Source organism: Crinia signifera, chromosome 6, assembly GCF_055691185.1.
Source record: "Crinia signifera chromosome 6, ASM5569118v1, whole genome shotgun sequence".
Taxonomy (NCBI): domain Eukaryota; kingdom Metazoa; phylum Chordata; class Amphibia; order Anura; family Myobatrachidae; genus Crinia; species Crinia signifera.
The window spans coordinates 216310019-216337908 of NC_139222.1; the positions used below are offsets into that span (position 1 = coordinate 216310019).

The 27890-nt window shown below is 45.5% G+C and overlaps 1 long non-coding RNA gene across 1 annotated transcript; it reads left to right on the forward strand.

Moving 5' to 3' along the window:
* Nucleotides 1-601: 601 nt before the first annotated feature.
* Nucleotides 602-27857, forward strand: LOC146008957 (uncharacterized). The gene is made up of 3 exons (XR_014444597.1): nt 602-811; nt 12467-12539; nt 26948-27857. It is a non-coding gene; the product is annotated as an uncharacterized LOC146008957 (long non-coding RNA).
* The last annotated feature ends 33 nt before the right edge of the window (nt 27858-27890 follow it).

The following is a 27890-nucleotide window of genomic DNA, read 5'->3' on the forward strand; positions in this document are numbered from 1 at the left end:
AGCGAGTGGCTGACCTCCGAAACCCCCCTCCCCACCAGGAGCCTGCACAGCGAGTGGCCTCCACAACCTACATCCCGCTTGGAAGCTGCAGAGTGGGCAGCTCACTGCAATTCTTTCCAATAGAACTGCTGTGCCTAGTGCTGGGTGTAGGAATGGGTATTGTTTCCCATTCAAGACTAATTTACAAATTATTAAAGAAATGCATCAAAGCTTATGGGTTTGGAATACAGTGAAAGGCCTTTCAAATGGTTGAGGAATGAAACTTGGGGAATGGGTAAAAATCGCAATGCCGGACCATACATGCTCCATGCCATGCTTCTCCTTAGGTAATGACCATACATGCTTTATGCCATGCTTCTCCTTAAGTAATCTCTCTGCCCCTGCTGTCGCTCTCTCTGTCCCTATGTCCATGCTGTCACTCTTTCCCTGCTGTCACTCTCCCTGTCCCTATGTCCCTGCTGTCACTCTCCCTGCCCCCATCTCCCAGCTGTCATTCTCCCTGTCTACGTGTCTCCCGCTGTCAATGTCCCTGTCCTCATGTCTCTGTGCTGTACCCCCTCCCCCCTATGCTATTTATGGTGTGCGCTGCATCCCCAGGGAGCAACCTACACTGCGTGTAACATCAAAGTGATAACTGTCTCTGAAGACAGCCTCCACTACACTATTGCGCCACCATACAGCCGGGGCGCACAGGGGCAGAGATGGCTAGGAGGAACAGTGTGGCCAATGCCAAGACCCAGATTGATGAAGACTGAGGCTGCTGCTGGACTGCCATGGAGGGGACTAGCAGCTCCTTTCTCTGACAGGTCAGGTCAGTCTTTATATAGTGAGTTGGGATTATTTAATGTATGTTTTATTTTTCCTGTGTGTGTTTGTTTTCTTATGGGGGGCAATGTGCAAGTTTAGTTCCTGTGAAAGTCAATGGGGGAAATGTAATAGGATGAAAGATTCAGAAAGTGAGAGATTTGCTAAGAAATCTCCAGAGGTTTAGAGGCAATTATTTACACTTCAAAATCAAATGCAACCAATCAGATTTATCTATTATCATCTAGAAGGTGCTCAATAAATAAGAATATTCACCCAAAATGGGTTTCAATCTAAATACTGGCAATAATGACAAAATTAATATAGGTTATTAAAATTGAAAGACAGTCGAGTGGAGAGTAATTAATAAAACATTTTATATTAGTCAAATATATAAAAAAACATAAACATTTCTTATAACATTTAATGAATGTATGAACATACAAGTACTGGCCGATACACAAAAAAGAACATAGGAAAAAAATAAATAAATAAATGGAATAATTGGTAAAAATGGGGTTAAAAGTGCGTTTTTTTAGTCACAGGACTTTGTTTCCTGGATGGATTTTAATTGATGCTCCACTGAATTTCAGTCATAAAGAGCGTTTGTTTTAAACAATGTATCCATTCCCCGGGATTGCTGAGATGGCAACTGTAGCTACTTCCCAGAGTACCTTGTTTTGTAAGCAACAGCACCACCTCTACAAAGCTGTAATTTAGTTAATATACCCTTACTTTTCACTTTATGTGTAGCAGGTTCTGTCTTCTGCATTACCTTTTACTTAACCTGATCAGAGACAGCACACTGCACATATACCAGGGCCGGACTGGCCAATTGGCACTTCTGGCAAATCCCAGGTGGCCCAATGGCCAGGCGGGCCGATTTGTTACCCCAAGGGGGAGGACTCCTCCTGATCTGGGCACAGAGAGAGCAGTTGGACTAGCGGCGAGTCCGGCGGCTCGCTCTGTGCGCCAATCGGGTCCAGGAGAGAGGGGGGCATCACATGCGTCTATTTCCCTCTCCCCTGCAAGCTGGTATAGGCAGCGCATGTGCTCACGTGTGACTTTACATTGTGTGCATGCACAAATGCCAGAGCCGATTCGGTGGCCCATTCCATTCTTGACACAAACTGTTGACAGTTATGCATATACAAATGTTTGTGTCTTCCACCCAAGTGTCACATGATTAGTCTGGGCACATGTAATGTTGTATCAATTAAAGGGAAGGGCAAGAGCCACATACAACATTTAAAGTGGTCTGTGAATAAATCACCACATCTCTGGAGAACTGCAGAAGCATGTCTTTCCATTATCCAACATGGTGCAGTGAGTGGAGACACTTGTATTACACAAGTCATTGCAAGATCCATTAGAAAGTATTCTACTACTGGTTACCAATCAATACACTTTAAAGTTACACATGAAATGACTTTTGGTTTATTTGCACGTCATTATCTAACCCCCTTATGCATCTACAGTATGTACATATGCTGGATATATTTATATCCCTCCAGTGTGCATTAGTTAAGATTAGACAGCTGGGCAAATAGTACGCCATATGTTTTACAAGCTTACTGCTAAACTATGTGAAAAATATGGATCCAATTTTCCAACTAACATGGAGATCTAACACTATTTCTGGTTCAGGTTCTATATTGTATGTATTGCATGTCTCTGTTCCTCATTTTCAGCCATCTTAAAATAGTTTTTTTTGCTTTATGCACTTTATATGAACGGTGTCTGGAGGAGATTAGGATATTATTAGTATAAATTAACACTGCACCTCTAGAAAAAAATTTAAGTAAAGGAGAATAGATCTTCAGTGGACTTCCACCTCAATATAAATATACACATGGGGGGTACGATGGTATGGAATATGCTTTTTTTGTTTTAACCCCCCGGTTGCCTACATGGAAAGAAGACGGCGCGATCTATGCTGGAGGCCCTGGTGAGTATAATTTGCTTTCACAAATAACCTATTGGAGTATACTGGTGAAGCGGATGGGCCTACGGTGGATCCATAGGTAGGTATGGGTGAGTAATTGTAGAATGTAAGTTTTATTTCTCTAATGCGTCTGTGTTTTATTTCACTATTGGATTTGTTGTAGAACTACAATTACCAGTGGGCCCTTTAATGTCCCGCATGATGGGACATTAAAGGGCCCACTGGTAAGTCCCGGCATGCGGGAGAGGCTTGCTGGGATTTATAATGCTGCAGCAAAACCCAAAAGTTTATTATTCTATATTTACACCAAATATGTGATAAAAATGCATATCTAAGCAATGGTCTGCTTCCTTTTTTTGTGTACATGCTGGGCAGGGTCTGGAAATCAAAACAATAAAAGATAATGCTATGCTGGAGTGGCTTTAACTCATACTTTACAGAACTTGGCCAAAGCGCTCCAATCAATAGTAAAGAAGAGTTAGTGGTTATGTGGGGAGCTGCTGCGTATAAGGTATGTCCAAATACCTTGAGACTGGAGCAGTTGTAGAAAGATATACAAAGCGCTCATCCTTATGTAGTGAAGTGGGATAAGTACTGGTAAGTGTTGTAAATAATGAAATGAGACAATTTATAAATGAAGCTGTGAATATTTATTGGTATGTGTGCAAATTAGAGTCCTGGGTATCTCACAGGAATAGGCCAACAAGGTATCAATCGGTACTCTTTACCTAACACGGCGCCCATCGCGGGCATCGCAGGTACATTTATGTGTGCCCGCGACGCGACCGACGCGATGCTCACGATTTCCCATTGAAACCCATGTTAAACATGGACATCGTGTCGGTCGCGTCGCGGCCGGCTATAAATGTGCACACGATGGCCCCGACGCGATGCCCACGATTTGCCATAGGAATTAATGTTAAAAGACCCGATGGACACGATTTTAATGTTAAATGGCTCAATGGACCCGATTTTAGCATAGGAAACAATGTTAAATGGGCCTTAGAGCCCAAATACTTACCCTGAACTCAGAAATGGCCCCCCCCAATTTTTTACGCCACCCCACAATCAACGTGAACCCGAAGCGTGGCGAGCGCAGCGAGCCCGCGAGGGGCGGCGGTACGCGTCCTCCGACCTTTTCATACCCCCACTATCCACGTCGGCGTGGAGTTGAGAATAGAATAGTGTGGCGAGCCACCGAGCCCGAAGCGTGGCGAGCGCAGCGAGCCCCGCGAGGGGACGCGGATACCTTCACAGCTAGACGCGTCCCCTCGCGGGCTTCACAGGTGTCCGTGGCGACGCGGACACCTGTGAAGCCCGCGAGGGGACGCGTTTACCTGTGAAGGTATCCGCGTCCGCTCGCCACGCTTCGGGCTCGGTGGCTCGCTGCGCTCGCCACACTATTCTATTCTCAACTCCACGCCGACGTGGATAGTGGGGGTATGAAAAGGTCGGAGGACGCGTACCGCCGCCCCTCGCGGGCTCGCTGCGCTCGCCACGCTTCGGGTTCACGTTGATCGTGGGGTGGCGTACAAAATTGGGGGGGCCATTTCAGAGTTCAGGGTAATTATTTGGGCTCTAAGGCCCATTTAACATTGTTTCCTATGCTAAAATCGGGTCCATTGAGCCATTTAACATTAAAATCGTGTCCATCGGGTCTTTTAACATTAATTCCTATGGCAAATCGTGGGCATCGCGTCGGGGCCATCGTGTGCACATTTATAGCCGGCCGCGACGCGACCGACACGATGTCCATGTTTAACATGGGTTTCAATGGGAAATCGTGAGCATCGCGTCGCGTGCGGGCATGTTTAGCCCGCATACGACGCGACCGACACGATTTTTTACCTCACGATGCCCACGATCAAGATCGTGGGCGCCGTGCTAGGTAAAGAGTACCTATCAATCTGTGTGGCCTTGTTGGGGCTTAAGGGTGTCCTTTATGGGGATCCCTTTGAACCATAGGTCCCTAACCTGGGACCTACAATATGTCCAGTAACAGGTGACCGCAGCGGTCTCAGGTTGGGCAGGGATGGGGGTATTAGACCCTTATCCCTGCCCGCACTATACCCCCATCCCTGCCCAACCTGAGACCGCTGCGGTCACCTGTGACTGGACATAGGTCCCAGGTTAGGGACCTATGGTTCAAAGGGATCCCTAAAAAGGACACCCTTAAACCCCAACAAGGGCACACAGAGTGATACCTCGCTGGCCTATTCCTGTGAGATACCCAGGACTCACTACATAAGGGTGAGCACTTTGTATATCTTTCTACAACTTTAACTCATACTTGCCTACTTTCTGGCAGCCAGCTCAGTGAGGCAGGGGGGTGGGGCAGTCGCTTGGACCAGAAAAGGGACAGTGCATGAGCAGAACCACAGGAAAGGTGTCTTGCTTGGGGGAGCGGCCAGAGCGATCACAACATTTAGCCATGCCCCGCGCCATGCAATGCAGGTATTTCAGGCATTGTACTGCAGTGGGCAGGGCTAAAATGACACAAGATGCATCATATCACCCATGGAAACCCGCCCAGCCAATGGGGGGAGTCGCAGGAGCCAGATGGCTTTTCGGGAGAGGGACCAGATTCTCAATGACATATCACCCTTAGTTAAATGTGTACACCAAGAGGGTGAAATCAGGATCTTTAAAAGTTCATCAATTTTTTAATTTAGAAGCTCAAGACAAATGTCTTTATCTAGTACCATAGTCTACATTTGCTCATAATAATTAATATCACAAATTTGGTGCAGATAAGAAACACCTGGCTATTGTTGTCTGCCCTAGACACATGTACAAACACCCACATATTCACATTACGGTTAATTTTGTTGGGAGCCAATTAACCTAGCAGTATATTTTTGGATTGTGGGAAAACCCAGAGAAAATCTACCTAAACACGGGGAGAATATACAAAAAACTCCACATAGTTAGGGCCATGATAGGAATCAAACCAAAGGATCCGTGCAATAAGGTTTTGGCTTTGTTATGCCTAATACACAGAGCACAGCTCTGGCTGCCTGTACTGTAGCTGACCATGTTAGTTTTAAGGTTAAAATATCACGTGACGTACAGACATTCCACAGTACAGAGACAGCAGCAGGTTTACATTGTAATGAATAAGTTAATTTTTAAAACATAAAAGTAATATATTCTAATTTTCAACATTCTTTTGACATTTCATACAAGACCAGACTCCCGCCTAGCTCATTTTGTTGTGGCGCTTAAGGAATATGCTTCAGGTGAGCCTTGATGCAGTCCATCAAGGCTCACCTGAAGCATATTCCTTAAGCGCCACAACAAAATGAGCTAGGCGGGAGTCTGGTCTTGTATGAAATGTCAAAAGAATGTTGAAAATTAGAATATATTACTTTTATGTTTTGAAAAATAACTTATTCATTACAATGTAAACCTGCTGCTGTCTCTGTGGTTCTGAGCTTCCCCGCTATCCAGGCCAAATGGGACTTGTGGAATAAGGAAATTTGGAAATATCTTCAGAGTAAACATTTCTTAAAGGGTTTACGCTCCCCTGCAGACTTGAGCGAGCCCACCCCAATTGAAAATGTGTTTCTCTCTCCAACTTACCCATCCCACCCCACTCCTTTATCTATAAACTACTGATTGAGAGACTTTTTCCCTCTCAGACAAAAAAAATGCGCAAATCTGACCTTCATGGTGGGGGAGAATGATTGGCCACAAATAATCGGTAACACATTTTCTAGTTCACCTAATCCTAATGTGTTAGTGATGGAAACTCATAAAGTACCCTCATGCTGGTATTGTTGCCCTAGCCTGCTGGCTAAAATGTACCCTGGTGTCCCTTACAAATTTATTATTTATCAGCTTATTTACAGTTTCTTATATAGCGCAGCATATTACGCTGCGCGTTTACAATTGCAAATATGGTGGGATTGTCCTTTCCTGCAACCTTTTTGGCATAAAGTGATAAAGATAGTTTCATTCCCTTGTGTACTAGTTTTTAGTTACTAATTTTCCTCTTTAGACCTCAGTCATTTTATAAGTCACTAAGGCACTGCAATATCATGTGTCTAATTGGGTGACTAGGAATGAAAGCATTGCAATAGGCATACGGTATCTTTTATAATAGCTTGCCTATGCATTTGATGGGTTGTTAACTGGAATGTTGATATCTACTGACTATTGGAAGAGGGCATGACTCTAAAGCTGTGTACACACGGGGCGATAGGGGCTGAAATTGCTGGACATATGGCGCTGGCAACCATATTGCCAGTGATGGGAGTGTGCCCCAGGCGATAAATCGCCGGGTGCGCGCTCCCGTTTTCAGCTTGCTCCTGCGACCAGCTGATTACCGCTGCGGCACCGCCCGGCAGAGGTTCCTTCTCTGGTCGCTGATGAAAAGGAGAAACTGAGCAATATATTGCTCAGCCATATATTGCTAGCAATATATCTCCCCCGTGTGTATGGGCCTTTAGATCATTTATAGTTTGTATCTTGGTTAGTGTGTTTGTTTAAAAAGTGTTATTACCAAGCTTTTGCTGGGGGAGGGTCTAACTGGGTCCTAGGTGTAATCAGTGTAGACACATGTTAGAAGTCCATTATTTAATGAACATCAGGGAGGCCTGTGGCCAATAGAGGCTTGTGCATATCTCTTCTAAGGACAGCTCTTCAAAGGATAGCATTAATTTAAATAAGAACTTATAAAATGTTATACCGATGTTAAACCAAAGGAAAACTGAAGGCAAACAATCTATCCATACAACGGATCACTGAAGACATTTTACGCAACAAAGGACAATTTGGCTTCCTCTTTCCACATGCATCTCCTGACTGTGTAACCTGGACCCTCAGCACTAGATCTGATCCATCAGTAACTTTCCAAGTGTCCTGCAACTGCTGGTATTTATTCTGTACAACCCTTTCATTGCACATAATACCCGCAAGTCATTTTGCTGTAGACAACATTAAGTAAAGGTAAAGAACTAATATTACTTTTGCCTTTTGACATCAACTTTAGCTTTATAACTGACAGCATGCTCACCAAACTACTCTTTTTCATATCATGTCATGGAATTATTTTCCAAATCTATTCATCCTACACTACCCTACACTGCCCCTACAACTATCCCCTCTGTGCACATTTCTCCTTCCATTATTCACGCCCCTCTTCTTAACACTCATGAGCTTTTTACTCACTTCTCTTCATGCACTTTATCATCCAAAACTTGCCACTACACCAAATATTCACAAACCTCCACTAACATTTATTTAGCTCTGCTGTTTTTAGCTGGTGATATATCCACAAATCCAAGCCCTAATCACCTGCCACACTCACAATTAACAGAGTCAAAACAATATAGAAATCTAGCCAACCTCATAAATGTCACATGTATCCCATCACCCTCCAAGTCACTAAAATGTGTCTTTCGCTCTGTTTGCAGTAAACTAACATCAATCCATGACCTTTTCGTCTCTGGCAACTTCAACCTGCTGGCTATTACAGAAACCTGGCTCACGCAATCAGACACGGCTTCCCCTGCAGCACTGTCACGTGGTGGTTTCCACTTCACACACACCTTTATGCCTGATAACAGTAAAGGAGGTGGGGTAGGTATATTACTGTCCCAACTTTCTCTCTGCATGTTGCAGCTATCTATCGCCCACCTGGGCTTCCCAAATATCAATTTCTGGAAGATTTCTCGGCCTGGCTCCCACACTTCTTATCTTCTGACATCTCCACCATCATCATAGGTGATTTCAATGTTAATATTGACAGACCACTTTCTCCTCATGCCTCTAAACTCCTCTCTTGGCCTCTCCTAATGGTCTGACTCCTCTACTCACAAGGAGGGCCACTGCCTTGATCTGGTATTCACTACGCTATGCTATTTTTCTGAATTCACTAACGCCCCATCCCCTCTCTCGGATCACAACCTCCCCACCTGCGAATATCAGTGCGCAAGAGCTTGCTTCCTTTAAAGAAAAGATTGCTAAAATCCAAAATGAAATGGCATGCTCTTCCTCAGCCATTGACTTGCTTACTTTCTTCCTGGGCCCTTTGCCACTTACTCCTCATTTGACCCCACAAGTGAGGATGAAGTATCCACACTCTTCTCATCTTCCTACTCCACTAACTCTCCTCGGTACTTGTGTAGTTTCACGACGCCACCGCGCGCACAGTGAAACTTTGAAACTTGGCAGTCGACCAGACTCTGTGTTTACTGTGCGCGTGCCCAGTGGCGTAGCTATGTTTTGGGTGCCCCCCCCCGCCGTTAGGGGGGGCGCCCCCCCCCGTCGCCGCCCCGCCGAGCAACCCTACCCCGCCGCCCATGCAAACCCCCCCCTCAATCCCCCACAGCCTTACCTATCGCGCTGGTCCCGGCGGCTCCGTTCTTCTGCTGAGGACCACCAGAAAATGGCCACCCCCATACAGCAGACAGTTTCAAAGAACTGTGTGCTATATGGGGGCGGCCATTTTGTGGTGGTCCTCAGCAGAAGAACGGAGCCGCCGGGACCAGCACGATAGGTAAGTCTGCGGGGGATTGAGGGGGGGTTTAACTATAGCACCGCAGCCCCCGGCGCCCCCACATGCACAGCGCCCCCCCGCGGTGGCGGGGGCTGCGGTGCTATAGTTACGCCCCTGCGCGTGCCGCTCTAGCTGTTCTCAGCACAGTGCGTGGCTGCTTTCCATATGTAAGCAAGTTATCAGCGTAGCGCTGGGCAGCAGCAGCGCACGCTGCCCAGTGCTGACAGGTCACTGTGGTCATTGTAGTTCCACAGTGAAATACGCAGTCCTGCGCACAGCTGACAACCCGGCAATTTAAACGCTAAATCGTTTAAATCCAGACTCCCTGAACCGGACACCCCGGCAATTTAGATGTCTAGATTTAGACGTCTAAATCCAGACTCCCTGCAAACCGCTAAGATGGGGGCATCTAAATTCAGATGCTAAAGCATCTAAATTTAGTAGGGTCTAGGGGTACACTATTAAACCTGTTCACAATGACACTAGTCGATGTAACAGCTGTCGACCAACCCGAAGCGTGGCGAGCGCAGCGAGCCCGGGAAGGGCGGCGGTACGCGTCCTACGACCTTTTCATACCCCCACTATCCACGTCGGCTTGCAGTTGATTTTATAAAGTGTGGCGAGCGCAGTGAGCCACCGAGCCCGAAGTGTGGCGAGCGGACGCGGATACCTTCACAGGTATCCGCGTCCCCTCGCGGGCTTCACAAGTATCTGCGTCCGCTCGCCGCGCTTCGGGCTTGGTGGCTCGCTGCGCTTGCCACACTTTATAAAATCAACTCCACGCCGACGTGGATAGTGGGGGTATGAAAAGGACGCGTACCGCCGCCCCTCACGGGCTCGCCACGCTTCGGGTTGGCGTGGATAGTGGAATTAACAAGGTCGACAGCTGTTACGTCGACTAGTGTCATTGTGAACAGGTTTAATAGTGTACCCCTAGACCCTACTAAATTTAGACGCTTTAGCGTCTAAATTTAGATGCCCCCATCTTAGTGGTTTGCAGGGAGTCTGGATTTAGACGTCTAAATTTCCGGGGTGTCCAGTTTACGTGCCCCCGTTGTCAGCGGTGCGCAGGACTGCCTATTTCACTGTGGACTGACCTGTCAGTGCCGGGCAGCGTGCGCTGCTGCTGCGCTGATAACGTAGCCTACATAAGGAAAGCAGCCACGCGCTGCGCTGAGACCAGCTAGAGTGGCACGCGCACAGTTAAACACAGAGTCTGGCAAGCTGCCAAGTTTCAAACACAGACTGTGCGCGAGGTGGCGCCGTGAAACTACACAAGTATCCTCTCCTCTTGATCCTATACCCTTACAAGTCAGTAAAGCTCTGTCTCCTGTGCTTATCCCAAGCTTAACTAAAATCTGTAACCTCTCTCTCCTTACTGGTATCTTTCCTTCTCTGTTCAAGCATGCACTTATTACTCCCATTCTAAAAAAACACAATTCTGATCCAAATTGTCTCTCTAACTACCATCCCATCTCTCAGCTCCCATGCCTCTCCAAGCTACTTGAGCTACTAGCCTACACTCGCCTCATATACTTTCTTAACAGGCGAAATGCAGCAGCACATCACTTCCCAGGGGGGGGGGGGGGGGGGGGGAGAGTGAGGCAGCAGCATATCGCTCCACGGGGGGGGGGGGGGAGGTTGTGGAATTAGAGGTTCGGCGATAGCAGGTCTGGGTGGGGAGGGGGGTCAGTGGTCTGCGGGCGCTATATAGGGGCAGGGGTATGGCTCACTCACCTGCTCCGGTCCCAGCCGCTTTCTTCCTGTTCTCCTCGGCGCCGGCAGAGGCTCTGCTGCTGCTCACTACTGTCCTCCAGTGGCCGGTGCCCTAGGCATTTGCCTAAAGCTGCCTAGTGGTGGTGCCGGCCCTGTCCCTAGGTCTTCAGAACACAGCCCTTTCTTGGTTCTCTTCCTACCTATCTAATCGCTCTTTCAGTGTTCGCTTCTCTCAATCTATACCTTCTCAATTGGGAATCGAATCAACTCTTTTGGATTTTAGTATCACCTGTACCCTGATGATACTCAAATCTATCTATCTATCCTTCATGGAATTGTCACCATCAGTATTGCTCCGTGTCTCTGAATGTCTTTCTGCCATTTCATCTTGGATGTCATCTCCCCACCTCAAACTCAACATTTCCAAAACAGAATTAATTATATTCCCACCAGCCAAGAGTAGTTACCAACCTGATATCTCTATCACTGTTGAGAACACAATTATTCTTATTCCACAAGCTCGCTGCCTAGGGGTCATCCTCGACTCTGAACTGTCCTTCATTCTTCACATTTAATCTGTCTATAAATAGTGTTACATGCATCTAAAAAACATATCCAGAATTATTCCGTACCTTACACAAGACACTGCAAAAACTCTAATCCATGCACTCATTATATCATGCATTGATTATTGCAATGGCCTCCTTACCGGTCTTCCTAAGAAAAGACTCTCACCACTACAATCCATTTTAAATGCAGCTGCTGACCCGCTCTGCCAGTCCCTCCATTGGTTGCCTGTATATTACCGCATTCAATATAAAATACTTCTACTTACATACGAAGCCATTACTCTGACTACACCGATTTATATCGCTTTGCTTATCTCAGAATATATCCCCACCAGACCTCTCCACTCTGCACAAGATCTGCGTCTCTCATCCACACTCATTACTCGCTCCCACTGACAGGATTTTTGTCGGGCAGCACCCACCTTATGGAATGCCCTTCCACGCACACTAAGTTTATCCTCTAGCCTCCAAACTTTTAAGCGTTCCCTGAAAACTCACCTCTTCAGGCTAGCTTATATTCAGGACCCCCACACAACATCCAGTAACATTCATATATAATTGCATCCCATCAGGACCGTCTAGTAATTTGATGGGACTGCCATGCTATGGAATTCTATCCTTATGTATGCTTCATATTATCCCTATAGATTGTAAGCTTGCGAGCAGGGCCCTCCTACCTCCATGTTGGTTTGTATCTACCCAGTTTGTTCAATCACTGTTGTTTCCAATTGTAAAGGGCAACAGAATATGCTGCGCTATATAAGAAACTGTAAGTAAATAAATAAATAAATACTAAGACATTCTCAGTGCCTCTAAGGTGGTCATACCTTTACACTGGAGATTAGTTTCTGTCCCTACTATGACTGATTGTTGTGCTCGAGCACTATATATTACTATGGACGATCTTATTTCTTCCTTGTCTCTTGTCAGTTGGTTCTTTGCGACAACCTGGTACCCCTGGCTGATATATAGAGTCCTACCATCATGTCATTATACCACTGTGGTGGGTAGAGGGTGGTGCTGAACTGGCTGGACCTTTACCCTTTTAAGTTTTACAATTCTGGCACGACAAGTGGTTTATTTCCTGTTGTTACCATTTGGTTGTCCTTTTATTACCCCCGGGCTGTCAGACATCTTTCTTCGCTTTTTCTTTTTCTCTTTTTTTTTTTTTTACATTTTTACTTATTTAATACTACTACTATTTAAGCAAGGATTATGAAAATGTTTGATTTTATGCTAACATGGGCCCTTATTCTGATTGACGCGGACTTTACCGCATTCTTACGGATCGCGTCTTTTCGCCGTCTGCGCATGCGTGGAGAACGCAACGCGCATGTGCCACGCCTAGACTCCGTACCAGTTCGGCAAAATCCCGTCCAAAACTGTTGCCCGCAATCAGTCGGGAAATATGGGCGTATTATGGGCGTCATGCGGAATGGCACATGGGCGTAGTTTCAAAGTGGGCAAAACGGGGCGGAAACATGGGCGGACACGGGGGAGTACACTTATGTTGGGGGGCGTACATTCGGAAACCACTCCGAATGCACGCGATCAAAAAGGGCAGAAATGTGCGGTGTCCACAAGTGTACTATTGCTTTGCGTACACCACTCGTTCATGCGGTAGGCGAACGTACGCCTAATGACTACAACCATTAACACCTGAACCCAATAGAATCTACTCCTTTACTCATTACTCACTAATAGGACGCTTGTCAGTGCTTTAATTGAAACCATTGCACTTCAATTGCTGTAAGGGTTAATGTGTGCAATGCATGTGTTAGGCATGCTTGTAAGGATATATTGGAATCTAATTGATTCCAATTCCAAATAAGCAGTTTTTTATGAGGATAGGTAATTGAATAAGTGGGTCATGTGATGTATAGCAGAAGATACTTCATAGTGGGTTGTTTGGCGTAAATACTCCGCTTACGTGCGGTAGCACCGCTTGGCTCCCGTTCGGATGCGGTATTCCCGAGCATACTCTGTAATACTCTGTAATACCGTGCCGAATCGGAGTGTTTCTCCCGCACACGCATGGTTTGTATGTCGTCCGTAAACACGCCCTGTTCTTAAAGAGTGAGTCCGTCCGAATGCGGAGGACACGTGGGCGTTTCTACGGACGATGGCCGCACGCGGCAAAACACCGTGGCGTGCGGACCGCACCGTAAGAATGCGGGAATATCCGCACCGATCAGAATAAGGGCCATGGTGTGGAGAAAAAATTCCTTAAACTCGAAATGCTGTGTTAACTTTCAATCATTTTCTGTTGATTTCTTAATCCTATTACTGTGCCTTTTGTTTTCTGATTTGCTCCTGAAAGACTGTCATGTGCATTAATCAATGATTGGTATTGTTGGGGTTATTCTGATTGATTTGCAAGTCTGTAAATTCAGAGCCTTGCGAGTCCACCAGACCCCGCCCAGGAATGCTGGGCTGCCTGCCCCTCCCCCCCTCGCAGCATGGGTTTGTCTGCACCGGCTACGAATGGATGTTTAACAACCATCCAATCGCAGGGTAGGGGGAACCACCCCCATCATTCGATGGTTGTCGACCATCGAATGATGGCGAAGGTTCACTCATATCTTAAGTGACTTAGAAATGAGTGCACCCTCGGGAGGAAGTGGGTGGGCAGCTGACATCCGGTGATGTCACCTGCCCCCCCCCCCCCCCCTGACTCACTGGGCTTTTGCATGTAACGGCCCACAGTGGAGCGAATAAACCCCTTTATGTAATATTTCCTTAAATCCGAGAGGTTTTAAATATATTTATATGTCATTTTTAAACATTTGATTTAGTTACATGTTTAAATACCAGCACTTCCTTTATTTAATAATTTTATAATGACATTTTAAATTAAATTTCATGTACATATTTACATAACAGGTTTATGTTGAGCCTACACAAACATTTCTCACTTGCATTTCACACAGATGACACTAAGTGGCACTGCAGGATTTAATTACGCTGCTAGAAATCCATGCTGATTTGCTAAGTAACAAAATAATATTTGCTAGAAGTGAATTGTTGCAGCTCTGCCCACTCGACACAGCTCCGTCTTACACCCCCTTTCACACATTTATAAAATACCTGGGTTTTTGCCAGGGTTTGTGCTTTGACCTGGGTCTTGGCCACGACCCTGCTCAGTACCAGGATTTTTCCCAGACTGTAGTGTGAATGGATGCGATCTGGGTTTTTAGACCCAGGTTGCTCTGAAAAGTTTTATTTGGATATTTGGTTTGCCTGTGGATGACATCATCTGCAGGTACCAGGACAGGGGAGCACATGAGTCCTTAGACATTAGAGTGGGCGTATACAGTTTGATACAGCATGGTTCACTGCAATGAGGTGCGCAAACTCTTGAAGTGAGGAAGAGATCAAGAAACAAGTGGACAGTATTGTAAAAGACGTCACAGTATATAGTAATATTGAAAAAATCTTGGTCAGCAGAGGGGTTCCCTCTATGCTAACACGAGTGAATAAGCTCAAAGCTCTGAGGAACCCCTACACAAAAGTTAATTTTAATAATAAGGGTTGTGGATTGATAGACTGAATGGACCACGATGGTCAACAGAAACTCAGGCCCTGGCGCTGTTTAGAACAGAGAAAAATATGAACAGTTTTGAATATGATAAAAAAAGGAATACATTAAATAAAATGTCTCCAAACTCCACTGCTGCAATTTGTATAAGAGTTTGCCAAAAAGTCACAAAAGTAGAGGTCAACAAAAACAAATTGAATGGTGGGTTTGGGTAGTTAAATAGTTAATTTATACCTCTGACTCACAAGATACATTGGTTGTGTGAAGTAAAATCAAACAATATGAAGGTCGACAGTTAATGTCGACCTTCCCATTGTCAACCTAATACTTGTGTCGGCCTTCTGACCCTCTTGACCTTAGCCATGTCAACCTGTTTCAGGTATTGACCTAAGCATGTTGACCTTCATAGAATCAACCTAGTGACCGTATCCCCTCTGTACACTACTATCAGCAACACATGTGGCACTCTGATATCGTGAAACATGTCCATGTTCCTGATTAGCCACCACCCTGTTACCGCCATGCCATACAAATCTGAGCCCATCCCTTCAAAAACGGCCCTGTACCTGGGCGTTCTCTGCATCCTGACGATAGTGTCAACAAAGGAGCACTGAAATGTTGATTCATATGACACTGTACTGTTATTTATTTTTGATAAAGAGACGAGAGCCGCACCTACCTATCTATTGTTGCTTATTTGAAGCTATGAAGACACTGCCACCGTTGATTGCTCATCAGCTGGGAGTGCCGTTCCTATGGAAGTGTATATATATATATATATATATATATATATATATATATACACACGTATAGTTCCACACTTGCTACCATCTCATATCATAAGCAGGGTGCTCCTCTAAGGTAACATACTGTTCCACATATATCACTTCATAGGGCCACATGGGTCCATTAAGGGCACTCACCTATAGAAGAAATAGGTACAAATTCATTATTACCTAATCAAATCCAAACAGTGGTCTTCTCACACACGGCCGCGAATGGCCTTTGTCAAGACAGCTTAGCTTGCACAACCACACTCTGGTCTCTAGAGCTGTGCAAGCTGAGCTTTCTTGAATAAGGCCAACGCTGACCAATCTACCCCTGTGTGAGAAGACCACTGTTTGGATAGGGTGATGGAATAAATCATTTTTACCTATATCTTCTATTGGTGAGTGCCCTTAAAGGACCCATGTGGGTCACAATGTAATATATATGCATATATGACCAGCACACAACCATCCAATTTCAGTTTCAAAACACTTAATTAACAGGATGCATCAACAGCAAATGCACAAGAAAAAAAACACCAGACTAACGTATTCATATATGACAACTTGCTTACTAATCCAGCATGACTGTAAAGGTGAACATCGCTGCTGCAGGGGATGTAAGTGCTCAGGAGCACCCCTGCTGCTGTGCATGTGTTCCGTACTTGCTGCAGAGAGCTCTGCTTGCTTCAGAACTATCTGCATCATGCTGTCCAGGGGTGGGGGGCCCTCAATCCGGCTCTGGGTGCGGGAGAACAGTCCTGCTCACCCAGCCCGGTTTTCCCTGCTCAAACCGACATCTTTTCAATCGGATTGATATTGCTGGAAATGGGGCCAAAACATATCGGATTTGCCCATATTTCAGTCAAAAGCAGGTGGATTTGCGGCTATTCCACCAAGTTTTTGACAGGTTGGAGTTTACCGACCTGTCGGAAAAATGCAGCCAGTATTGAATAGGTCGGAACCCCTTCAGACCTAAATCAACGGAAAATGCATTCTTTCCGACAAGACTGCAGTTTCGAATGTAATTGAATATATCCCTAAATATTAAAACCTGAGAAAACATGAGATGGATAATCTATTCTCTACAGACTCGTCTCTGATTTATCATGCAGATTAGCAGCTGGATGTGACCTGGAAAAACAACCACAAAAACAATGAAAGCAATAAATAAAATCAAGAAGAACATTATTTTCATTAGGATTTATGGGAAATAGAAGGTGACTCACTCATAACATGTCAACAACCTGAAGCTACGTGTATATGTTCTCCAATAACCTATGCAATACACTGCCCAATAATTTGTATCGTCTATGCATATATATTTCATAAGCCTTCTGAAATATGAATGCCTGTACATGTTACACGTGTAGTCCCAAAGTACAGATGTAATTAGATTACAGCATGTGGACCCAAAATGACTGACATTCAGTATCTGAAAAGTGTAGGCTTCAGGTGCCTGCTGTCACCATTGCCCGCAGAACACTATGTGATCAGACTGCATCAGCTTGAGTGACTTCTTTTCTGAGTGTGGAAATGGGTCATATGACTGTTATATGAATACTGCTGGCTAACAACCGTGATAACTTTCTCCTCTATCAGATCATTCCTCAGCTGCAGTGGGTTCTGCAATGTCATCCTTCTGCTTCCCCTGCTGATCACAGTTAATGAAATCCATGAAAACTTTGACCACTGAGTCTATTTTAGGACAGACAGAGGGCTTTCCTAATACAGGTTGAGTATCCCTTATCCAAAATGAGAATTTTGGATAACGGATTATTCCGTATTTGGGAATATTTTTATATTTTAATGATGTATCTTGAGGTATCTTGCATTTATAAATGTAGAAACACATCAAGCACATGAAATACACACAAATATATTTTATTTGTGCATGAAACAAGGTTTAAAATCATGAAACAAAGTTTGTGTACTATCTCAGGTACGGATTATGGGGGGTATTCAATGTTGGGCCACAACTGTCAGGCTGGCCCAACAGCCGTGACCCGATCCCGTTCTTGGTCTGCTCAACCGAGAATTTGTAAGGCGGGATGTCCCACCTGCCAGGGGTCCAGAAGGGGGCGTGGCCGTGAGAAACGTCTGAGAGCTTGTCAATTGCCAGCCGTCAGGCTCGTTCTGCCGAGAAATCCTGTTCAATGCGGTCAGGGAAGACAGCATTTATTAGGGCCCCGCAGCCATCTCCCCCATTGAGAATGGCTGCGGGAAGATTGAATATACCTTAGAATGCTAAGCAATAATTTTCTTGCACATATTTAGTGCCAGTTAGATATCATGTCTCCAATAGTGGCAATTACATATTATGTCTCCAGTAGTGCCAGTTACATATCATGTCTCCAATAGTGGCAATTACATATTATGTCTCCAGTAGTGCCAGTTACATATCATGTCTCCAATAGTGGCAATTACATATTATGTCTCCAGTAGTGCCAGTTACATATCATGTCTCCAATAGTGGCAATTACATATTATGTCTCCAGTAGTGCCAGTTACATATCATGTCTCCAATAGTGGCAATTACATATTATGTCTCCAGTAGTGCCAGTTACATATCATGCCCCCAATAGTGCTGGTACAGATGCCTCTAGTAATGCTTTTATATAAATAAAAAAATCACACTCTTTGGATAACGGAAATTTGGATAAGGGATACTCAACCTGTATATGCTTGTGCTCTGGTCTTATTGTATGTTTACAGACAGCAGTACTACTAAACTGCAGCTCTTGTATAACATGCAGACTTTAGATCTGGATTATTCTTGTTCCTCTTTCCTGCAGCTTAAAAGGTGAAATTGGTTTAGAAGAGGTTAAATCTCAATAGGCTTGGTGTTCAGGGAAGAGAGAGTGCTAATGTTCTCTGCTATCTATGGGTAATTAAATTTGATCCTTTTTAAGAAGGGAGGTGTCAAGCTTCTAGTGGAAAATCTTCCTCTAGAGAGCAACCAAAGCCTCATCTTTATGGGAAATATAGTTGTAAAACAAGTCACTGACAGTCTGACGATTTAGAGTGTGAAACTTTAAATATCTGTATATACACCTATTAAACTCTTGTGAGTACAATGTATAAAGATGATCAATCAGCATATGCTTTCAATAGATCTTATCACTTTGGCACTTTATGTAATGTACACATTTATGTACCTAGAAGTAGGGATCATTCTATACAACCCAAGTACAACAATGTATTCAAAATGATATAAATACTAGTTCCCAGTCCATCAAAATTAAGGAACAACATAACAATAATGGCATGCAATCAGGGCCGGATTAAGCCTTTGGGGGGCCCGGGTCACTTTAAACAGGGGGGCCCTCCCATTTGTCATTACTGGCCGCAAACTGCACAGGAGTATTTTACACCGTCAAAACACAGATATATATATATATATATATATATATATATATATATAGACATACACACACACACATCACATTAAAATCCTGTGTTTTTCCTTCTGCACCTAAAGGCCCCCATACACTAGGGCGACTTGTCCTTAGGACAAGTCGCCCCCGACTTCCCCCTGAGCTTCCCCGGCTGCTCCCCGGGGGAGCTTGATTAGATTGGCACTTGATGTGCCATTTTTTACATGTGATAAATCGTCTCGATTTTATCACATGTAAAAAACCCGGGGAGCAGGGGGGGGGGGCTACAGAGCAGGGCTGCTGGTGGGAGCAGGGGGGGGCTGGGGACGCTGCAGGGGACACAGGCGGCATCAAGCCGGGCAGAGGGAGCCGGGAGCTGTCAGTGCTAGAAAAAAAAGCCTATACAATGAATGGGCAGCCTGTGATTGGCTGAGCGCTCTCTCAGCCAATTGCTGACTGGCTGAGAGAGCGCTCAGCCAATCACAGGCTGCCCATTCATTGTATGGGCTTTTTTTTTTTTATTCAGTACTGACAGCTCCCGGCTCCCCCTGCCCGGCTCTATGCCGCCTGTGTCCCCCGCAGCGTCCCCAGCCCCCCCCTGCTCCCTCCACCGCCGCGCCGCCCCACTAGGTCCCAAGTCGGGTGGTCGGACGTGCAGCAGGTCCGACCACCCGACGCAGATCCGATGCGCACGGGACCGCGCATCGGATCTGAGGGGACATCAAAACTAGCCGATTTTGGTCCGATTTCGGCCAGATCCGACTGATCTGGCCGAAATCTGACCAAAATCGGCTAGTGTATGGGGGCCTTTACTCTGTAGGAGACCTCACAGGCTCAGCACTGCCTCTGATTAGAAATCCTCTCATGAGGAGGCCGCCGCTGCTGTCCTACATGGGCCTGAGAAGCATGTGATGAGCTCCACCAATCAGAGCTCAGCACAAGCCTCTGACCTCGTGTGCAGTCTCATGGGACTTCGTCAACTCTCAGTAATGCACTGCACACTTGTGCAGTTGGTATGCCTTGGCTCCCAATGCTTAGCATCATGAATCATTGTCACATATGTAGATAGGTGAAGCTGCAGCACTACCCCACTCCCATGCACAAAACCTTAAGCTAATTTTTTTTCAATAAATGCTGACCACAGGCGGCCCTAGATAGAGGGGGACCCAGGGGTACTGACCCCCTCTTAATCCGGCGCTGCACGCAATATAGAAACAGGTTTTAGCATGCGTCCTGCAGGGCTGGATTTCCCATAAGGCAAGCTAGGCACCCGCCTAGGGCCCGGTGAGTCACGTGGATGTGCTCACAAACTCCGTCCTGATAGTCTATTTCTTTAACCCCTTAAGTGGTGGGTTTTGCTGGGGCAGGACAAACCTACCAGGGCAGGTTTTTCCAGGTATGCCAGGAAATTTTCCGGGACAGCCCACTGCGGCAGCATACCACCCGAATGGTTAACCCTTTTGTGACAAAGGAAGTGTGAAAATTGGCAAGTAAACGGGTTTTTATTAACCCTTTGAGTGCCAACATTGCTGTGAGAGACGCTCTAAATATGTTAAAAATGCCAGTGTCACTCACAGCGACTGTTCTTTTGTTGGGAGCAATATTTAACTAAACTTCAATTAATTGACTTAACTGTATTTATTTATACTAAAAGAACAGTCGCTGTAAGTGATGCTGGCATTTTAGAGGATATTTTGAGGCTCGCTAACAGCAACGTTGACACCATAAGGGTTAAAAAGCACCGTCATGCAGCTGATACTTCCGCACCTCCAGAGTCCGGCAGTCAGTGCTCCCTCCTTATAGCCGACACTCCCTACAGCGGGAACAGGGGCGGGGATAGAGTTGCTAAGGGCCAGGTCCCTGGGAGAGCCGCTGGGCTGGCAGTGCAGAGGTGATACAGAAGGGAGAGGCTGTGCTGGGCCAGGCAGAAAATAGCATCAGGTCAGTGCTCCCATGGTCTGACACCTCCTTCTACATTTGCATTTAAGGTTGACAGATTTGCAAAGCTGCTTGTATGCGGCTTTGTTAACCTGTCTCAATTAGGCCCTCGGTCTACATGGAAGCAACCACAACCTAAGCTAAGCTCTAGGACTATTCTAGATAGTAATAAACTTCTGGAAAACGGACACCTGCTCATAAGATTGGTTCCGCATATGTTTTATAACAAAAGTATAAAAATGTGTGCCCCCAAGTGTGTTTATAGATCCAGTCAGTGCAAGTACAGCCTCTGGGGAATTTATTTTTTGGAAGATTTAGGCTTTTGGGAATTTGGAGATGGAATGGGAAAAAAATCCTAAAAGACTTAAAGGACTCGGGTAGTCACCCACACAGATCTAGCAGGGGTTTTATTCATAAATAGGTCCTTCCTATTATATTGGAAATGTTTCTAATGCATAATATGGGAAAAACGAAACTGCTCCAAGGACCTTTCCTGCATGTACACTGGTTAAAGTGCTAATGTCAAAGGAGGGTTTCAGAATCAGAATTCATTTGTGGGCACAGGAAATGGGACCACTGGGACTATAGTAATGAAGGTGAAAGGAATATGTGGTACAGATCATGCTTAAACTAGTGAAGAATTGTGGAAACTGTAATTGGCTGGAACTGGTGCTGCAGACCATGGGGGTTATTTAGCAGTGACAAGTGTGACTTTGCAGGCTAGGCGATACTTAAACAGCTCTGCATGCTTATGGCTCGTAGTAAGAACACGTGTGGCCATTCTGCTGCTGCTTTTTTATCACTGACTGTACACCAGTTGATTAACAGGAATCTGGCATTTGAGGGAGGTAACTGGCCGTTTCTCAGGCAGTGTCAGGGAAAATGCAGGTGTGCCCAGTCCTTCTCAGGGAGAGTGTGTGACGTCAGCTCCGGCCCCGATCATCCTGCTTCTATTGCATCAGCCGAGTAAGCCCTGAGCTATTTCACACTGGAAAAATCATTTGATGGGGAGTTGTGAATGGATTTACAGGTAAGCACAAGTTTATCACAGGCTTGCACAGAGCAGCATTTCACTATGGCTGGGTGGAATTTACCTGATTGCAGGGCTCTGCAAATTACAGCCCAGTGATCAGGTCTGAATAACCCCCTATATTGGAACAGATGATGAGGCCAGACAGACATTGGTAACATGGGCTGACTTGAAACAGTGATTAGGTAACCGGACTGGGACCAGTAGACCTGGTGGTTTGGGAGCAAGAGTAACCAGCTTCCTGGCTCACTATTTGGCCACCTCCGCCTCTGTGTACAGAAAAGATATGGGTCCGCGCTCCCTGTGAATGCCAGCCACTCATGTTCAGCTAAAAATCTGTAACAGGCTCAGGCCTCAGCTCCATACATATTGGCACTTATTGCCCTAGCAGTGCTGGCAATGACTGTAGGACCATCAAATGCAGCTACGGCTGGCTCTCACAGGATCACCTATTCCTGGCATCCCTGCCTCAGTGACACTGACAATCCTAGCAGGCATTGCTCTTCTCACAGTGCCCAGGGAGATTTTTAATCCCCCCTTAACTCCAGTTACAGGCACAATGGGCACAATCCCATTGTGCCTGTAACTTTTTATATAAGGTCCCCCAACCAAAACACCCCCTGGCTGGTCAGCTCTGGATGGGGTCCTTGGAGGATTGGAGTCCCCCTCCAGACTTCACCCATCCAGGGCTGAAGTCCAGGGCTGTCCCCAGCACCCCTGGGCTGTGATTGCTGAGCTGATTTGTTTTTCTGGTAAAAATAGATGAAAAAACGTTGGGTTGTGCTGTGGAACAGCAAGCCTCCCCCGCATGCAGGGACTTGAAGAACTACAAAGTCTAGCATGAGGGGCATTAAATGGTCCCAACTGCATGACCAATGTGAAATTAAGAACAGACACAGTAATGTACAACTTTATTCTCATACACACAAACACACACACCTTGCTCCCCCGCCGGTCTGTCCACTTTTGCAGTTGGCATCTCCGCTATAGTGAGGGGAACCCCAGTGATGTCAGTCACTGGGACTTCCTCACCCAATCACGGCTGAGGCCAGCCTTGATTGGATGTAGCCATCTCCCCCCAAAAATCACACACTATTACCTCTCGCCCATAGAATCTGATTGTTTCTATGGATAATATATCTCACTTCTAAACACTCACACTTTAGTACATTTACCCCAAGGCTTTTGCATTATCTCTGATTGTGCACCGTCTAGGTCTCCATTTGCACAGATTCCATCCTGCAGACTGAACTTCTACTCAGTGACTACCATCATTCTTCTCAAGAATCTTAGCCCATACTGCATTATCCTTACACTACTACGCACCAGTGGGTTGTGACTACTGATGGTCCCCAGCCTGTGCCTTCTCTCCTGAGTTTCAGCTGCTGACCAATTAATTCACTGTCCCACATTCTCATAATGGCCCTTATTCTGGTTGGTGCGGTAATATCCGCGTGCGTTCCTGCCGCCAATGTTTTGTGTCTGCGCATGTGCAGAGGCGTCTCTGCGCATGTGCGAGCGGGGCGTACGGCCAAATCCCGCATGAAATGTGAACACTCCGACCAGGGGGTGGAGAGGGGCGTGAAGGGCTATTTAGGCTCATTACCATATGCATACGCCCCGCGTTTCATGGGCGTTCCCATGCAAACGCTGGGCGTACGTATGTTAATGCGGCCGTGACGCACGTGTAGTGGGCGGACATATGACATCGCCGGATGTCAGCTGCCCGCCCAGATCCCTGATTTTGCACGGAAAAATGTCCGTGTGGTCTGAGGTTGCGGGAGCTGGTGAAACACTCGGTCCTGCATTCGATGGTCTGCGACCATCGAATGATGGGGGAGGTTCCCTGAGATGGAGGAGGCGTATTCCATGAAAAATACACGTGCGGTCCGTTCGGACAGCTTCTTACCGCGTACGGACGGAGTTGGCGATCCGTATGGAAGGCGGGGTTTCGCACGCACGGTCCTGGCCGCATATTCGGATCCGGCCGCACCGATCAGAATAAGGGCCAATATGTCTTACCCCAATTTATAGACATGCAATGTTGAAGCTTACCACTCTTCATAAACTATCATTGGGAATGTACTATTATAATGCATTTGTTCACTGTGGGCTTTTGTACATCTTGTCAAGTCATATAGTGAATACATTTGTTTGCCATACATTCTAGATGAAATACTTACCTACTATGCCACTTTTATATACATAATTAAATTTTACAAAACACAGAAAAGAAGTCACATTTTTCTGTCCAGGAGCAAGTAGAAGTTCAAACTACTCAATAGAAAGAAATAAAAAAGAGAAAAGTAATATATGTGAATAGAAATTAATTTTAGCATGAGACTAAACTATAATGAGTGTAAATAGGCTTCCTTACTATCCCTTTAGACACAGAGAACCTCATCCCAGTATAGGACGAGCTTTGGGCATTGCCACCATATATGTCAAAAAGTATCCACCTCGCTACATCTCCTCCAACAATGGTCCGAGGCAGTGTACCACATATAGTAGATCTTGTATGCATTTTCCTAAACAAAGGAGATAATAGCACCTGTTCTGTGGTGTGGTAGAGGTGCTCTATCAGGAGGGCTCCACAGATCACATTGAGACTCATGGTAACTGGTTGTTCGATATGGAGTAAAAGGTTATAAAGAATAGATGTAGTACCCTTTAAAAGATGATTATGAAGGCACAGAGACTCAAACGGAGTTAGAGATATACTTATAAGTGTGAGGTGGGAGATAATTAAACTGTTGGGTTTCAGTGTAGGCAAAACAACTAATTGCAGGCATAACAAAATTGTTTTGTAAAGAACCCAGAGAAGTGCACTAGTCAGATACCACCCTAACTCTTCCTTCAATGGCCATGAATGAAACCTGTGAGAGATGATGTATTTTGCCTAAGAGGAGAGAAGTCATGGGGGAAGGATTGGAGATGGTCTCATCATTGATTTTACAGTAGTCCAAGAGAGCCTGCAAAAGCAATAGCTTGGTGTGATTGAGCCAGCTGGGGTCTATAAGAGGCAGATACACCAACATGGAAGACACCGGATATATGCTTCAGGAGTTGGCTTCTACACCAGGCTTGTCCAACCTGCGGCCCTCCAGCTGTTGTGAAACTACATATCCCAGCATGCCTTGCCACAATTTTGCTATTAGGGAATGCTAAACAACAGCATGGCATGCTGGAATGTGTAGTTTCGCAACAGCTGGAGGGCCGCAGGTTGGACAAGCCTGTTCATCACCAAGGGACATGTGAAGTTGTAAACCAGGTTATGGTTTGACTTAAACGATTGCATAATACTACAGACAAATGTTGGTGAACCTGTTGCCACCATTGGTGGTAGGGTGAAGAGTGAGAAAGCTAATGTGTTGTGATTTAAGCCTCAGAGCAAACCGTATAAACAATCAATGTAGATATAGTACTGTCAATTTGGGGACTGTAACAGGAAGAGTCTGTAAGAGGTAGAGTAACTGGGGCCAGAGATGAGAACATCTCCCAGCACCGGCTTTTGCATTGCAGTAAACGGAAACCAGGTCACCATCAACCCAGGTTCAACCAGTGTTCAACCCAGGTCGCTACCCGGGTTGAAATGCCGGGTCTCACGACCCGGGTTGTTTCAACTGGGAGCGTTTCCACCTGCCTAAAATCCTCGGTTTTGTGTGCTCCTGTGCAAAAACCCAAGATATTTAGGCTAGTGGAAAAGGGGTATTAGAAAACTTACAATGGCTCCTTGGCAGCAGCAAGATTTGTAAAATAGGTGCCTAGAGACTAGAATTGTCCTGCATGTTCAGCTGCTAGCAACATATACAGTAGCAGCAGAATCAGACTGACAACTATCAGGTAACAAAGTTATCATTTCTTATTTATTACAGGTGATTGGACTACTGGTTCTACTTAATGTTAATTTGAGCCTCTGACTTCTGATGTGACTGTTCAATAAAAGCTGATCTTTACTTCATGACAATTGCTTTGGGCTCAATTAGTGCTGGCCAGTGGCCATTCATGTGTACATGTTATGGATCTCACCAGATTCCATTGCACTTCACAATTGTATGGGTGATTACTAGTCATTGCCTCACAAGTGAGATAATGGGGGGTATTCAATCTCCCGTAGTCATCTCCCAATGGGGGAGATGGCTGCGGGGCCCTATTCAATGCTGTGAGGGAAGACAGCATTGAGCAGGGGATCTGGGCAGAATGAGCCCCACTTCACAAGCAGTCGGGCTCGTTCTGCCGAGAATGGCCAGGAACTGACGAGCTCCCGGCTGCAGCTCACCTCTTCCCAGCCGCAGCTCGTGGCCACGCCCCCTTCTTGTCCCGCTGCAGGTGGGACATTGAATCCTGGCAGCAAATTCTCGGTCGAGCAGACCGAGAACGGGACAGGGTCACGGCTGTTGGGCCAGCTCGACAGTAGTGACCTAAAATTGATTACCCTCCAATGACTCCCAAACACTGGGTGAAAACACATTTGTGCACTTATTATACCAGGCTATATGGATTGCCGATGTCAACTGTGATTTTTAAATTAGCTTTGGAATAATAATAATAATATATGAATCCATTTTACTGGATTGGTTTTTAAAATAAAGAACACTTTGTTCATAATTCATCAAAATGTTACTATGTGTTTCTGTGGATGTTATTACACCAAAAACCACATGGAATCACTGAATAATTGTAAGTCTACTCTGTGGCTCAACAATCAATGTTGATTTTTTTTTTTAATTCCCTTTAAACTCACAATTTTTTCTTCAACAGCTGATCTGCCGTTTTGGTTACAGTCCTTTTCCAATCGATGGATGATGATGGATGAGACACGAGTCAGTGATCAATCAGTTCTGCTTTACAAGATCAAATGATCCAATCCGATGGATGAGCTGCCAAAACATTACACTGGCTGCTGAATTTAATTGCTAGCTCTGTAGTGTGTATAATAAGCTACTCGTCGTATTATCTAGTAACATTGTATATAACATCAACATTCCGGTCTATTCCGCTCAGATGAAGTCACGCATGCCACGATCAGGAAGCGAAACAATCATGCAGTGGATGTTTAATGCAGTGAAATTAAACTGGTTCTTGTAATTTACTTAGTGACTGCACACCTGAAATTCATGTTTATGATTATATCAGTATGCATATTTCTATTCACTCATTCGGGACACCTCTCTATACAGACGTCTGTCTAATCTACTGCTAACCGAGCATAGACATATTGACAAACGCACCTGCTCCTCTGTGCCGTACCCGCTGTGTCTGGCATGTGGTGAAGCCATAGAAAATAGTAACATTAATATGAGCAGCTGTAAATCCACTGCTGCCATAAAATGCACAGTTATAGATAACACACTGTGCAGTGGGATCGAAGCACAGCACATGCTTAACAGCCACAGATATTGAACCGCCATCTGAATGTTACCATCTTCAATCAACTTGGTAGCATTATGCTGTATGCACACTGGGGATTCAGTGTCAGTTTCGATTCGATTGGATCGATATTGAATCGATATCGATGGCTGCCAGGTTGGCCAGTGTGCACCTGTATTTTCTTGTTAGGCAGATCCGTTGCACGTACAATGCATCCCTAAGTGATTATGATACAACATATTTTGGTACTTGTTCCCTAGCACGGCGCCACCGATTATAATTGTATGCCAACGGGTCCTAAAAATCGCATCACATGCGACCAAATCGCATGCAA